General features: G+C 36.8%; 1 long non-coding RNA gene across 1 annotated transcript; it reads left to right on the forward strand.

Annotated features, from left to right (window-relative positions):
• Positions 1–3,525: 3,525 nt before the first annotated feature.
• LOC144375445 (uncharacterized) lies at positions 3,526–16,252 on the forward strand. The gene is made up of 2 exons (XR_013435307.1): positions 3,526–12,544; positions 15,844–16,252. It is a non-coding gene; the product is annotated as an uncharacterized LOC144375445 (long non-coding RNA).
• The last annotated feature ends 1,033 nt before the right edge of the window (positions 16,253–17,285 follow it).

Genomic DNA, 17,285 nt, shown 5'->3' on the forward strand with positions numbered 1-17,285 from the left:
AAAAGAATATGGATGAAAATGGGAGTTTCTTGGTTCTTGGAATAAAATTCCAGCAAGCACCTAGGTTTTTATTTTGAATATTAGGGATGTGGGGAAAAGGGTAGTAATGGAAACATGAAGGTAGGCTTTTTTTGGGGGGGGATGGCAGAAGATAAGGCAGAAGTGGGATTAGCTTTCAGAAATGGGGGCCAATGTAAGTGACTGCTTTATGAGTGATTGGAACCTACCCCTTGCCTTTGTAGTGAACTCCTTTTTTTTCAGTTTTTTAATTTTTTCTATATTTTAATTTGTTGTAGTGAAGTCTTAAGATGGGGAATTGAGTCAGCTGTGTTGATGCTGTGGACAGTGAATATTTACAAATATCATAAAACTAACTTAAAAGTTTCCTATCATAGAAGGATGGTGTGGCTCATTTTTGAGTACACTGATGGGCTTAGGAAGTGAAATCACTCATGTATGAGCATGATGGCCTGAGGATCAGAAGGAGAGATTTACCCTGTTTTCATTGTAATACCCTGTCCCCCAGTTTTAGGATGCAAAAAGTGGAGAGAAGGTGGTCTCCTAGATGTGAGTTAGAATAACTTTATCCTCTGGCTGGTAGGAGCAGAGCCATATTTTTTTCCAAATAGAACATAGTCACTTAATGTGACCTCTTTTGCTCTTGAATGTTGTAAAACAAATTCATACCTCCTTTTGTCCCCCAAAACTTTTGTTATCATCCAGGTGTACTTTCATCTTTCTCAACTTAATATAAATAATACTAAAAAAAAAAAGACTTGGAAGGTGAATTTAGGAGAGTTCTTTTATCCCCTGACTTCTTTTGTTAGCAACTGTAACACTGATTAGGGAATTTCAAAAGAAGTAGGAACAAAGGAGAAAGCCGACACTGGTGTTCTGAGGTGTAGTAGACCAGGAGGAAGAGTGAAGCTTTGGTGGAAGCAATAAGTAGGAGCAATTGAAGGGGGCTCAGAACAATTCCAGAGCTGAAGGAAAGAAAGATGGTCTAGCATGGGCTGGACCAAGGAGTGTGGCTGAAGTGTATGCTGGCTGGAGACTTCTGCCCTAACCTTGTAGATGCTGTCTCACACCTTGACCTCTCAGGCCCGATCTCCATCTTCATTACCAGTTGAGAGAATACTATGCTGGCACCCTATGTGTTTGTTAGCTTTCCATTGTTATGAAAAAAAATACCTGAGAAATCAGCTTATAAGGGAAAAATGTTTATTTTGGCTCAAGTTTCAGTACTTGTTTGCTTGGCCCTGTTGCCTTGGGCCTGTAGCAGCACAGTACATCATGACAGGAGCACATGGTAGAGGAAGCCTGTTCACCTCATGGCAGCAGGGAAGCAATGGGAGAGAAGAGACTACCATCTCCAAACCCCCTCAAGGGCACATTCCCTGGTGACCTAACTTTGATCCACTAAGCCTGACGGCCCAAATGTTCCACCACCTCCCAATAGTACCACAGGCTGGTGACCATGCCTTGTCACCAGCTTGGGTGATTTGGAAGAGAAAGTGAGGAAGATATTGCTGATTGGTATTTTTAATGAATTTTCTCATAGAAACATTATTGGGTATTGTTATATAATATTATTAGCACAAGTATATTTTGGTCCTATTAAACTATCAGCACAACTATGTGGTGGGTTAATTAGGCTTTTATGGCCTTTCCTAAAAATCTAACCGATATGTCTAACATTGTTTCTATGGTAAAATGCTTTTAAAATCTCACAATAGATTGACAAAAAAACCTTTGAATGCAATCTGTTTATAAGTTGGATTGGCCTGGTTGGGTTAAAGAGGCCCATCCTGCTCTTTAGTTTTAATATTTGCCCCTGTACAAAGAAGGCAGTCTTTTATAGTGACAGACAAGACAAGCCACACATTCTGATAAAGATTATCTTCTGAAGGAGAGCCTGACTGATATAAGACAGACCATATTTAATGAAATAAGGCACTAACTGGGCCTACTTTAAATGAGGCCGTATGTATAAAGTCTTCTATTATCATACCATCTGTGTTTACTTTTGTGTGAAAGCAAAAGTTTCAGTCTTATTTTGAATAAAAAATGGCACTGGAATGTGATAAAGGGTGTAAAAAATAAAGAGTAAATAAAAATGGGGGTGATTTTTTTTACTGGTTGCCATTTTCAATGGAGAATAAATGAAAGGTAAAGAGGAGGTGGTTGACAGTTTGGTCATGTTTTATGTAACACTTGTTTTTCTTCTACATGAACACATTATACCATCCATCAGGATAAATTAATATGTCTTAGGCCTTTAAAAACTGTAAAAAAATAATTTTAATGGTTCCAATAACAGCTCAAGATGAATGCTGGAAAACAGATATTCCAAACTGTCAAATAGCATATGTATTGCTTGGCTCTGTTGTAACTGCAAGTAAATGCTGCTTTTGTATGAAGTTTCCTTGACTGCCAATGGAAGAACTGTAACACATTTATTGCGAACAGAATTGGAATGGGAACGAGACATGTTACAACAGAATGGCAACTAATTCCTTCTTGCCAGTTGGATTGAATTAAAATAATAAATCATTAGAACAATAAAAGGTCTTGGTTAAAAGGAAGAATCATTTAAAGAAATTTACAAAAATGGCAGGATCATATAAATATATTGCTTATGATGCAGAGATATTTTTTAAAATGTGGTTTTCTTATCCTGTGGGAGATATAATTAGATCCCAATTTATGGTATGTATGTTAAATGGGAAAAATATCACATAAGCTTCAGAGGTGAATTTAACTATGGTATGGAGAGCAACTGAAAATCAGTGTTTACAACAAAGGCCAGTTCCAAGTGCTGTTTACTGCAGGTAAGGGGCTTCAGTATGCTGTCCTGTGTTTGAAAGGTGACTCATGCTATTATTTATTGCAGTTAATTGCTAATGTTTGTGAAGAGCACAGTATGTTGCACAACAGGACTGAGTAATCCTTGATGACCTTTTGTGCTATCAAAGCTTTATCAATTAGAAGCTCCTGATTGTAAATTCAGAGGACGCCCGGTGAGTGCCATCAAAAAGAAAGATTATGCTTGACTTCTTATGCAATCTGATTTTTTTTTTCTTTTGGATCTTCTTCATTTAAACTGAGCCCTCTCTAGGGCACTGTTTCCAAATCCACAGAATTAAGCACATTCAAAATGTTTTTAAACTTCAAGGAGTGGTTTTTACAAGCAATAGCAGGGAGTTGGGAAAAACAGTGGTTATATTTTTCTGATAAACTCCTTTTTTTTCCTTAAGGTCCTCACACAAGCTTGCTAAATTCCTGGTCACTTTGTTTCCCATGCACTTTGTTCTGTAGATATTCGTCCTACATGGCATTAAGAAAACTTTAAATATTTCAAAATTGTAAATTAAATACCTTATTTCTATGTACTTCTATAAGTCAGTCTTAAAATGTTTGTTCATTTTTATTCACTGGCCCCAAGAAAGGATTTTTCAGTTCTTATTCTTTTTCATGTTGCTGCATTTCTGACAATGTCTAATACCTCCCTTTTGAAATTCTCTGCTCTCATGTCTTCCATGATACTATCATGTTCTGATATTTTTTGTTTATTTCATCTTTTTAAAAAACTGACTTTTTATATATTCTTTTTTATATTATCTAATGTAGTCCATTACCCAGGACTAATAACTAAACTTTCTTTACTTCCTCTAATCTCTTGGCAAACTAACCTACTTCCAACTGTTTTCCAAGCTCCAATTTTTCAAACTGTTGTCAAACATCCTTACCATCTTCATCAAGTAATCCAAAATCATTCTTATGATCTTCCCCTGCCAATACTTAGGACCTTAAATTATTATATGAATTAGTCCTTTTAATCTCCTTGCCACTCTTCATTCTAGGGATTACTGCTACTAAGTTCTCATGATAGCATTAAATTGTAGTTCTGCTTTCTTCCACCTCCTGCTATCATCATATCTTGTCTATAAGATAGCAGTTTTTCCATAGTTTCTACTTATAATCAGGTCAGGGTCAGTTGAAGTCTGTGAACCAGTGGGGGTAGTCATAGAATCTGTGGATCAGTGAGGTAGTTATTCTGTTCTTAACTCGACTCACTTATGCATTTATGGCTAGCTATGGGTGGGGTAGTTGGTTCTGCTGACCCTGACTGGGTTTGCTCACATGTTTTTATGTCTGCTGAATGTAGGTTGGTCTTTCATCCTCAAAGGTAGCTCAGGTTTGTTCTCTTGGCAGAGACAGGGCTTTGAGGTTATAAGCCTCTTATAACTCATCTGAACTGTAGTAGGAGGCCTGCTGGTCCATTAAAGGCATTGGGAAATGTTGTGTGGGAATGGACCCATAATAAGAGTTGGTATATGATGGCAGGACAGATCTTCAGAAGAGAGATCCAGCTGTAGAGAATAACTCCAGAATGGAAGCTTCCAGTGGAGGAAGCAGAGCAAGTTAGGAGTTTGTATGCAGAGGTGGTAGCTGAGGTGGATTTTGTGTATCAAAGGCACAATTATTGGTCTTTTGGTACCCACTGTGGTCAGTAAGTGTGGCTTTAAAGTTTTTTCCATTTGAGGTGGAATCTGTTTTCCCATTCCTTGAATCTAGCCTGCCTTTTGACTTTCTTTGGCTAGTAGAATGTAGGAAAAGCCACCGAGTTTTGGCATTCAAATCATGAAAGTCTCTGTGGCCTTCCTTTTCTCTGTTATCATAGATGGGTGAATTGATTTTGTTGAATGTTAAATGGTCAATTATGATAGAATGTTCACTTATTTGAACAGCCCTGAATTAACAAAGTTCTGGAAAAAAATGAGCAGGTATCCTGAAATTTGTTGTAGGAAACTGTTTTTTCTTAAACAAAATGAACACCACAGATTGAATTGTTTGGTCAAATGGTGTCATCGTAACTCCTTACAATTTGGAGCTCTTTCAGTTCTTCAACCAAGTCATGTTTTTCCTACCCTAGGGCCTATAAATTTCCTATTTTTAAAAATCCATGCTTGGACTCTTATCATCCTTTATATTTCCTGCTTAAATACCATCTCCTCAGTCATACCTCCCACCCACCTAGAGTTGGTTTCATTGTTTTCATTTTTCTTTTTCTACTTTCAGTCCTTCTAAAAGGACTTTTTATTATCAAAATTGAAAATTATTTTCTTTACTCTTTCCCCTATTTTTGTCTTTCTAGTTAAAGAGATTCGTGAGGTAGGGGCCGTTATTGCCCTATGACTATTGTTGTGTTTGGCACATATTAGGAACTCAAGAAATATTTGTTGAATTAATCAACAACTTGGAGGAAACTATGTTCAGGATAGGGGACTAAACTGGGTCTTGGCAAGGCCAGTGCTCACATGGCCAGACTCCCTGAAAACCCCAGGACTAGTGGCCAACAGTCAAACCAGAGTAGCCAAACAGGAATGACTTACTCAGATGGGATGCTCATGTGCAGATGGTACTGTCTTAAGTATTCTATTTGGCACTGCTCTGAGTTGTAATTGGTCCCTAGTCAGTGTCTAGGGGAATAGACTAGAAAGTCTGGAATAGCCTAGGCATGTTGTTGTTACTCATCTCCCTTTTATCTATGGAAAGAAGGTATCTGAGTTTAGGACATGACTTTATTTATTTTTTATGAATAAATATATTTTTTATTCATTTATTTTTGTTCTAAGGAACAGAAACTTTCAAGTAACCTCCAATAATGAGGTAGAAGGTAAATAAATCAGGAATCTCCACTAAGCAGGCAGGCCTCACAGAAATCTGGGAGAAGCTAAGACTCATGGGAAAGCAGTCTCAGCAAAGCTGTAACAAAATCCCAGGTGGCTCTTTGGACCTCAGCACCAGGAGTTCACAGATCTTTAGAACAGATCTCTGCCTGTAATGAAACTTAGCAACCTTTGGTGACCTTGCTTTGTCCTCTCCCTTTTTGTACTTCCAACTATCCTCTTACTCAGTAGTTCTTAACTCTGAGTAGTACTCATCCATGGAGCTTTAAAAAATACATATGCTTAGTTCCATCTCTTAAATTCTCACTTAAAATATATGCTTAATGAATTTAAGGATTTTTTTTTAAAGGTGCCACTCATTTGCTCACCTCATCTGCTATCACTCTTCCTGTCTTGCACTCCATTCCAGCCAGAGGAACCACCTTGCTAGTCTTTTACCACACCAAGCATCACACGGACTTTGTAGCTGCTGTTCTCTGCTGGGATACCCATTCCCTGAAGACCTGCCTGGTTGTTCCTTCACACTTTCCAGTTCTCCTTGCAAATGTCATCTGAACAGAGATGTCTTTTTGATAATCCGACTTAATAAACAGTATCTTTCTTCTTGTAACCTGACTTTTCTCCCTGTACACAGAAACATGTATTTTATTTTTTAACTGTGTATGCCCTCATTAGTTTATAAGCCTTAAAGTCTTTGATGTGGTTTTCTCCCAACAATTCATGTGCTGTAGAGTTGGTGACTAACATAGGATGGGGCCCAGTAGACTGAGTTTTTAAGTACCTTCTCAAATTATTCAGGTTTGTGGTCAGGTTGATAATCCCCATAGTTCACTTGGTTTCTTTTACATACCTCACAGATTCATCTTTAGAATATCACTTTCCTAATGGCTTGTGCTTGATTTTATGGTCATTTTCTCTGTATCAGTTTAGTTTCATATTTCTCTATCATCTGCCTATTCTTTGTATTTTACAATTAAAATACCCAATAACTTGGCTCTGAGTGGTCTAACTTGCCTCTGTTTGAGCAGAGTTTTCATCAAGAGTTCTATAGAGTTATATGGTCAGCCTGGGTTTTGGATGCCCTTGCTTCTTTCTAGCCAATAATATGTAGTCAGGAAGGAGGGGGATAAAAAGGATAGAACCACATGATACAAAATATGATGGCCAAACAGGCTGAGTGTGGTAGATAATGTGATTAGTTTGTCAAGAACAGTAGACTTAGCTGAGCCTCCATCTTTTTATGTTTTTGAGTGCCTTACATGTCAGGCATGGGAAACAAAATAGCAAGCAAGAGAAACATGTGACCTTTCTTCATTGAGCTGCTTCTGTAGTAGAAAGGCAATTACTAAAGCAATTGGAATAAAGTGTGATATTTAAAAAGTGAATAAATTGAACATCATTAAAATAAAATCTTTTGCTCTTTAAAAAAATGGAAAGAAAAGGTAAGCCTTGAACTTGGAGAAAATATTTTAAAATATATTTAATAGGGACTTGTATCAAAATATATAGAGAAACTTACAACTCAAGTTAAAAAGTCAGAGAACCCTATATGAAATTTGGGAAAAAGATTTTGAGCAGATGCTTCACTAAAGATAGATGAATGCCCAGTGGCTCAGGAGGCTGAGGCAGGAGGATCTCAAGTTCAAAGCCAGCTTCAGCAAAAGCGAGGTGCTAAGCAACTCAGTGAGACTCTGTCCCTAAATAAAATTTAAAAAAGGGCTGGGGATGTGGCTTAGTGGTTGAGTGCCCCTGAGTTCAATCCCCAGTTACACTCTCCTCCCCTGAAAAAGAAGACATATGAATGGCAAATAAATATGAAAAGATGTTAAACATCATTAGGCATTATGGAAATGATATAATTTCACAAATACTTGGATAGCTAAAATTAAAATGACTTACCATACTGAGGATAATCAAGGAAGGAAGAGCAACTAGAACTCTCATATATTGATTAAAATGCAAAATGAAACAACCACTTTGGAAAACAACTTGGCAGTTTCTTATAAAGGTAAGCATAGTTAATATATAAAATTTACCATATGATTCAGCAATATACTTAGAGGTCTTTACCCAAGAAAATTGAAAATACATGTCCATACAAAGACTTGTAAGCAAATAGTCATAGCAGGCTCATTGCTCAGAGTCCCAAACTGAAAACAGTTTAGAAACAATAGATGAATGTATAAATAAATGGTTATATTTATATAATGGAATGCAAGACAACAGTTTTACAAAAAGGAATGAATTATTGTTAAATGCAATACAATGGATAAATTTCAAAAGCATTATATTATATGAAAGAAGCTACTCACAAATGACTATCTATGTATTGTATGATTCCATTTATATAATGTTCTGGAAAAGGCAAGAGTATAATGAGAGAAGATCAGTGATTAATTTGAAACCAGAGATGTGGGGTGATTTTAGATTTGAAAGATGCACAATAGAAACTTCTGGACTGATAGAAATATTCTACATGTTGATTGTGTTAGTTGTTAAACAACTTATATATTTGTCAAAATGTATTAAATTATACACTTAAATTGGAGAATTCTGTTATGTGTAAATTATATCTAAAACCTGATTTTTCAAAAAGTAAAGAAAAATTGAGATACATGTGTAGATTGGAAGAAGAATAGTGTGCTCTGATTCTACAATATAGGGTCACTTCATAAATCAGGGGTCTGAGGAGGCTTTTCATGGAATGAACCATTTAACGTTAGCATGAGAAAAAATAGGCCGAGAGTACAAGGCTAGGTGGAAGGGAAGAGGATTTTGCACAGTCAGCAGCATATACAGAGTCTCAGAGGCAAGAAAGGAAAAAAAAAATTGGAGGTGCTTGGGAAGGAAGATGGAGGAAAAGTGGGAATGGAGAGGTGGAACTTTCTATGTTAAGTTTGACTTTATCCTATGAATAACTAAAGGGTTTTAAGCTCATCATGGAGTTACATGATGCTACTTCTGATTTGTAGGAATGTCTCTGGCTGTGCTGTGTGGAGAAGAGTTGCATGTAAACACATCTTTCTAAAGAGGGCATCACACGATAGTGTCATTCATTAGGGGTTTTGCATGATGGATGGAGAGAGATGGGTGGATTTCAGAAATGTTTAGGAGGTAGAATTTCCTGCAGGGATTGAGGAGAAGGAGGAATCAAGAACGACTGTAGGTTTCTAGTTTGATAACTGGATGAATAATGGTGCCATTCCCTGAGATAAAGAATGAAGTAGTGAGAAAAGGCTTGGGGTCAAAGCAGGGATTTTAATTTTGTACATATTGGTTTTTAGGTGCCTGATAGGCACTCATATTGTGTTTATCTTCACTCAGCTGGAGATATTGGTCTGTTGCTTAGAAGACAGGTCTAGGTTGCAGAAACATATTTGCATCATCGGACTGTAGGTGGTAATTGAAACTACAGATTTGATAATTGAGGAGATGGGTGAGTAGAGTGCAGAGAGTAGAGGCCTACCACAGAATTCTGAGAAATTCCAATGTTTAAGGGTGAGGTAAGAGGAAAATTAGGAGAGAGATTATAGAATTCACTAGAAGAAATGTGTGGTCAACCAAATCAAAAGGAATTGCTTCATTGAAAAATAGGATTATGTTTAAAATTCTTGATTAGTTTGTGTTATGAAATTTTGGGAGGTGCTCTTACTGTAAAAGATGAATCATTTTAAAAGGAAAAGAAAGTTAATGGTTTGGTAGCTTGTGGAAAAGACAGTGCATTTTCTACCTAGATGGAAGAACTCACATTTTGTATTATTTTGTTTTATTATGCCCATTTCAGATTTACTTTCCTCCCCCACTAGAGACTTTTAGAATGCTAAACATTAAAGAGCTTCTAAAAGATCCATTTATAAACATTCTGGGTGGAGAAACTTAATACTAGATAGCCTCATATTTACCAACCTATGAGCAAGAACATTCTTTTTGCAATGCTTGCTTAATAAGGACTATATACCTTAATTCCCCTTTCCCTTTGGTCTCTTTCATTCCCTAAATGAGTGTGACTAAACTTGAAGAGATCAATGAGAAACGGTTTTTGATCCCTGTTCTTCAAGCAAAAAAGGTTTGTCAAGTAGGTAAGGATCAGTCACTGCTGTATAGAGAAGTTTTTAAAAACTGAAGTCTCAGTTGCTTTAAGATGATCATACAACCATGGACATCTTCAAGGGTCTAGGACAGTATGCTGGAACAAAAGTCTCCATTTCTCTAGATGCTCTCTCTCCCTTTCCTTTCTACTCTTTCCTCTTCCTATTTGCCTTCTCTCCCAAAAGGAAGATTTATAAAGCCTTTGAAGAGCTAGAGTCTTACATTAAAATTATGAAAGATGTAATAGGATAATATTTTTAAGGAACCTATTGAAAGTCATGGTTACATGAACTCGGATATAGGCCTTGGAAATGGCTGTAGGACCCTTACTAATGGTTCTAATAAAGGAAAAGTCTATCTATCTGCGCCACTTATCAATTGTCTCTCAGCTCCATATATACTTTTTAATACCTGGAATTATGGATTCGATTCATTAGGTATTTCTCTGTCACAGTGAGAACAATGTTAAGCTTTGTCTGCAGAGATGATGGAGAGAAAGAATTCCAGGAGGACAGGGTTTTCTCTTCCTAGTTCGTGTATGCTACATTTTGCTTTTCCTTGTTCCTGATGTAGAGTCTGTCATTGGTGTGTGTGTGTGTGTGCAGGGCCACTCACTGGTGCTCTGCCTCAGATGTGCTCCAGAATGCACAGTTCCTTAATGACTTTGCATGCCTGTCTTGGACCTGGTTAGTGGTTGCCTTGTTACAATCCTCTAAACATGGATATTCGTGCTGGCACAGTGGTGCCTGGATTTCTTCTGTGCATCTGCCCTCCAGCCTTGGTTTAGCTGTTCTCCAGAAGTTTGTTTACTGTAATGTACTGCTGTGGATACCCTGTGTTCCAGGCCTCATACCAGCAGAAGTGCTCCAACTCTCTGTGTGTGCCCACCTACCAGCTTTGGCTTTCCTCCTCCCTAGAGTGTTATCTTAGTAGAGATTTCTTCTTTTTATTTTTATGTCTTGCTGTCCAGTAACTTTAGATCAAGTCTGACTTGGGCAACCCAACGACCCAACAAATGTCTCCACTTTCCAGTGTGCTGCAACTATATCTTTTCCAATGAGGTCTTTAGTCTATTCTTTTTGAAGCTCCATCAAACATAGAGTTTCCTTTAGAGTACTTTTACATCTTTACATTTACTACCTTATCATAGAAGATTTTCTGCTAATCTTCCCCTACTGAAATTACTATGTAGTTTCTGAATACCCTATAAACCCAAAAGGATATACTGTCTTTTCCTTAATCTATTATATATAACCTCTGCTGGATTAGTCTAATTAGCTCTGACTTAAAACACCAACAAAAAATTCTCCCTCCAAAGAAACAATATCAAAACTATTACTGCCGTAGAATGATTTACATTCTCTGACATTTAAGACTCTCCATGATCTGGCCCCTGCCTGCCTTTCTAATCTTATTTTGTATTTTTCCTAAAGTAACTGAGGCAGCATGGTGCAGTACAGAAAGCCCAGACTTGGGTTGGACTTTTAGCTCTACCACTTGTTACTAAACAGGCAAGGGCATGTCTTTAGACTTATGAGTTTCTGTTTACCCATTTGAAAAATAGAGATACAGTTAACAGTTTTGCCTACTTACAAGATTGTTGTGAGATTAAATAAAATAATGTATGTGAACACTTTAGGAATTTTAAGTTTTGTCTCATGCCATAGGTTTTTTCTAGTTTTTTTTCCCTAAGTATTCACATATGAAAAATTATGAAAATTTCTGACAAGTTTTTGTTTGGTACTTCTGGATTGGTTAAAAAGAATTAAGGCAATACTTTTCCTTAGAACTGAAAATTTTATCTTATTTTTATATTTTATGTTTTTAGTTTGCTTCAGGATGGATGAAATTAGATGTTATAAGTAACTTGGCTTGACTCTTTCTCTTCTCCTTGCCATCACAATACAAATAGGTTGACCATGAAGTTTGAGGGCAGGGAAAAACAATTGTCTTTCATCACCTAGTCCTATGAGCATCCATTTATTACTTAAGTAGATAGACAAATTCATATATATGCATGGCTATATTCTCTCTTATTTACATTGGTTGTACTTGTGCTAAAGTATACCGAAGTGATTTGTAAATTATGAGATAGAAGGAAATGAATTTTTCTTAGGAAGTAAATCAGAGAAGGAAAATCTTACCAAGATGGCAGGGAAGTCAACCAATCCCCAAATTCAAATCCCTTGGGAAAGATATTCCTATTCTGTGAGAATTTGTTAAAGGTTGAGGGCCTTAAATATATGATAAAACGTGAAGGATGCAATTTATTGTGTGGAAAGAGGCAGATTTCTCCCATTTCCCATGGCTAGAGTCATCCTTGTTGGATATTGGGCCAGCTTGTGGATGTTTTCATCAGCAGGTGGTTCTTCTGAATTCCTTATTATCTTGCGTATATAATGTCGTGGAAAGCCAATTCCAGAAGAACTTGAAACATGAATGTAAAAGGCATTTAGAATTTTGCTTTAAAAAACTTCCATAGGGAGGAAATATGGGTTTTTTTTCTTTTGTAACCTGAAGAGGAAGGTGGTTCAACAGATGATGAAAATGAAGTGGCCATTCCAGTCTCACTTAGACAAAATGTCTATTATTTCACATTTCTATAGCTCTTTGTATTTTCCAAAGACCTTTACAAATGTATTTCCCCCATATAACAAGTTTATGATCAAAGCATTTAACTATTCATCTTTCCCTTTTCTAGATGAGAGAAAAGAGTTCCAGAGAAGTGAAGTCACCTTCACAAGTCCCAGGGTGAATCAAAGGTAGAATGAGGTTTTGAGCCTTTGACACAGAGTTCTTGGCATAATTGCTTGGCAACATGTTATTTCTTGTCTTGACTAAATCTCTACAAATTGTTTAAAAGAATTCTTAATCTAAGAAGCCAAATCTAAAATTCTAAACAGAGAATACTCAGTGGGGAGGCTTGAGGTTTTACGAAAACCGAGATGCTTTGGGGCTACAATTTTTAGAGGGCTGTGGTGAAGAAGCTGATGTGGTTCACAGACATTAGAGAAGAAAGCCCTAGACTTCAAGGAGGTGCTTATTCAGGTCCCCTGGGGATTATGGCTGCATCACTTTATAGGAGAAATGTGAAAGTGTTGCTGGTAGGATTGGCTGAAGTGGTTCAGCTTAGCCATTGAGGTTTATGTCCGGTTCTCAAGTAGCCAGTCAGTCTTCATGTGCTTGAATTCTTTTTTCCCCCCGAGGAGAATGTGGCCAGTCTCCAATTTTGGACCCTCTAATTTGGGTTATTTCTTTGCAATGTGAATCTATTACAATATTGATGTAAGACTCTTGACTCGTGCATTGCCAAATACCCAATAGGCACCTCAATAAATATTTATTAATGTTAATGATAAGAACGAGCCTTTTCAATATTTATATTTGAAATATGTACTCTGCCAATTCTGCAGCGGGGAAAACTTGCAGGATAATTACATTTTGCAGATATATCTAGTGATTTATTTCCTAGAGTCTCAAATTTTGTTAGAAACATGATTATGGTAATTTTTTTTGAATCTTAAGGTTATTGGCAAACATTAGTCTTATTTGATAGATGGGGAATATAAAAAGGAGAGGGAAATGGATTTATAAAAATATCTCATAGTAGATTGAAGTAAAGTCAGGAATGAAAGTTAACGTCTGTTTCCAAGTTTCACTAGCTCTGGAACTAAACTAGTTGTCAAGAAGTTGTAATAAGGCATGGTTAGCTCACATGTATGGAATTGTCCTCTGGACTAAAATTTAATTTTAAAAGTGAATTTTTCTTTTGATTCAACCTGTGAGGTCTGGCAGGTAGAGACTGTTTTTATTCCCCCACTGGATTTAACCTGTGGTTGTTCATTCCTGAGGAGTCAGAGGGTAATGTTATCCATTTATATTGCTGCTATCTATTTTTTAAAATTAGCTTAATCTTACAGAAACTGACCAATATTTTGTTTTTGAGTATACAGATTCATATTATTTTTTCAAAGTACAGCAGTTGAAGGTAGACTAGTTGTTGGTACTTACAATAGAAAATGACTTTAGTAGTTTTTTTGGAAATAAATTCATAGGTATTTTAGAAATGTACCACCTATTTATTCTTTCATGCATGAATAAAATGAGTATCTTGTCTTTTATATTTAAAATAATAGAAACAAATGAATTTTGTAGCCTTTCCATGTTAAAATTCTGTCATGTATGGCAGAGGTGCTCTACAGGGACAATGTTTATAGCAGCACAATTCACAGTAAACTGTGGAGCCAACCTAGGTGCCCTTCAGTGGATGAATGGATAAAAAAATATGGCATATATACACAACGGAATATTACTATTCAAAAAATGAGAATAAAATCATGGCATTTGTAGGTAAATGGATGGCATTGGAGAAGATAATGCTAAGTGAAATTAGCCAATCCCAAAAAACCAAATACAGAATGTTTTCTCTGATATAAGGAATCTGACTCATAGTGGGGTAGGGAGGGGGAACATGGGAGGAATAGAGGAACTCTAGATAGAGCAGAGGGGTGGGAGGGATATCGAGGGAGCAAGGGGTTAGCAATGATGGTGGAATATGATGATCATTTTTATCCAAAGTACATGTATGAAGATACGAATTGGTGTCCACATACTTTATATATAACCAGAGATATGAAAAATTGTGCTGTATATGTGTAATAAGAATTGTAATGCATTCCACTGTCATTTATTTTTTAAAAAATCAATAAAAAAAGAAAAAAATTCTTTCATGTAAAATCTCTCCAGAGACCCTCAATGTTACACAAAATTACATATAAGAGGTTGTGAGGGGAAAGGTGGGGGAAACAAGGGAGAGAATTGAACAACAGCAGATGAGGTAGAGAGGGAAGATGGGAGGGGAGGGGAGGGGGGATAGTAGGGGATAGGAAAGGTAGCAGAATACAAAAGTCACTAATATGCCATTATGTAAAAATGTGAGTGTGTAACCGATGTGATTCTGCAATTTGTATTTGGGGTAAAAATGGGAGTTCATAACCCATTTGAGTCAAATGTATGAAAGATGATATATCATGAGCTTTGTAATGTTTTGAACAACCAATAAAAAAAATAAAATAAAATCTCTCTAGAGCTGAGGGTTGTAGCTTGGTGGTAGAGCATTTGCCTAGCATGTGCAAGGCCTTGGCTCTACAACTGAAAAAACAAAAAACAACTAAAATACCTTAAAGAATTAGGTATTTTTTATCACTTGTATGAAACTATTAAACTATAATTCAACTGCATTAGAGGCACTGGAGATGTTTATTACAATTCAGAGACCAGAGTCTCATCTCAAATCTACTGAGCAAGATTCTTAACACTGGGGCCCAGAAATATGTACTTTAAATAAACTTTTGGGTGATCTCAATGTGTGAAGACTGAGAGGTAACAAGGTTACAAAGGGCATAAGCTGTGTTCCAACCTTATCCTGAAGGTGATGAGGATTTAAAATAGGCAGCAATGTAAATTAATTCATTTGATTACTTTTACAACTTACTTATTTGGAGAGATAATCCCCTATCAAAAAAGACAATGAGGCTAAATGCCTACAGAATTGTATTTTTTGGTAAGATTATTTTGAAGGCTATCATGTATAAATAATTTATTCTTCACCCTTCTGGCATGGATGATTCCGTGTGTGTATGTGTGTGTGTGTGTGAGACAAACCATACAGACTGCCTTCATTTTCCTATTATGATTCATATAAAAATTAAAGCATGGAAAAAGAAATTCAGGAACAAATTGGTAATATTATTAATATACATTCATAATTACAGAACTACAGGTAATAAGTAACTGTCAATGAAGTCATTATGCTAATTAAATGAAAAACAGTACTGCTGCAACTTGTTCAAATCTTGTGTACATTTATAGAGTCCATTCAGGTAACAAGCTATACTGACTTGTGTATAATTGCAATTGTGGTATCTGCCTTCTGCATAAATAAAAAAATCTTGTAGTTAAGTTCAGTGTTGAAAATACAGGTTATTGGGAGAAGGTTGGAACTTTACTCTAGGCATGGACCCAGACCTTTAATAATAAATCATTCTGCTCTTCTCTACAGCCTTAACATTTAGCTTGAATCCAGCCTTTGGACAAAGTGAAGAGAGAGCATGAAGTTATGCATTCTCTTAACCACCTCACTGGAGGTGACGTACATCTCCCCTCCTCTACATTACATTGGTGAGAACCAGTGACATGATACCACTGAGCTGCAGGGCATCTGGGAGCTAATAATTTGTCAAGAAAGAATGGAGCCAGTCTCTGCCACAGAAGATTATTCTTCAAGATCACTTATGTTAAAGATATGTACTAGAGAGTAGGAACTGTGTAAGTTGTTCCTGTAGATATTTCCCAACTCACATATGTCCTTACAGTCAGGCACTGAGGTCGGCTGCCTTTGTAAGGTTGCCCACAGCAAACTTTATCAAGCTTTCTGATTAAATTCCAATAAAAATATATTTTATGGGGTGGTTCAATACCAGTACTTATTACAAATACAAAAATTTCATACTTTTTATTAAGGAAACAATAATTACTTTTACAAAATGTGATACACTCTGGTATTTTCTCTGTTCTCTCTCCTCTCTCATTTCCTTTGCTTCAAAACTGGTCTCATCTCTAGTTTTGGGAGGCTGTATTCCATCTCCAGCAGAGCCTCTGCTCCTACAGTGAGATATTCAGGGGAGTTTGAGTCTAGATGTTCATGTTTCTCACTGCAGGCCTGTAGGTACCTAAGATTTGCTATCATCACCTCATCGCTGACTTCTCTGTGCTTTCCTCATCTTCTGCAGCTAGAATTCTGAATTTCAGACAAGTAATGAACAAGTCTTTGATATAAAACTATGTCCCTTGCAGTATTTGAGACATATTATACTGAAACATTATTTGTTGAAATCAACTGAGTGTCCTATATTTTATTTGGCACTCCTACCTACAGCAAATAAGGTAATATGGAGGGGAGAGTCTGTTAGGGTTTGGATGTGAGGTGTCCCTCAAAACTCATATGTAAGACAATGCAAGAGAGTGAAATGATTGGGTTATGATAGCCTTAATCCAATTAGTGAACTAATCCCCTTATAGGGATTAACTGAGTGGTAACTGTAGGCAGGTAAGGTGTGGCTGAGGAGTTGGATCAAAAGGGACATGACTTGGGGTTTATATTTTGCTGAGTAGAGACCTCTCTCTGCTTCCTGGTGGACGGCTTGAGCTGCTTCCCTCACCACACTCTTCCACCATGAAGTTCTGCCTGGAGCCCTAGGGAATGGAGTCGACTGAGATCTCCAAAACCAGGAGTCCCCAAATAAACGTTTCCTCCTTTAATTGTTCTTGTCAGGTCTTTTTGTCACAGCAGCATAAAAGCTGACTGTGAAGAAAGGCTAATGTATTTTTAGTTTTCAGTTGTTCTTTGTTTCTCTTGGCTGCTGATAATAAAGAAATTAGATAGGCATTAGATACCGCTGTGTTTAGGGACAGAAGTGCAGAGGCTGTGGATTTGAGGCCTGT

This window comes from Ictidomys tridecemlineatus, chromosome 2, assembly GCF_052094955.1.
Source record: "Ictidomys tridecemlineatus isolate mIctTri1 chromosome 2, mIctTri1.hap1, whole genome shotgun sequence".
Classification (NCBI taxonomy): domain Eukaryota; kingdom Metazoa; phylum Chordata; class Mammalia; order Rodentia; family Sciuridae; genus Ictidomys; species Ictidomys tridecemlineatus.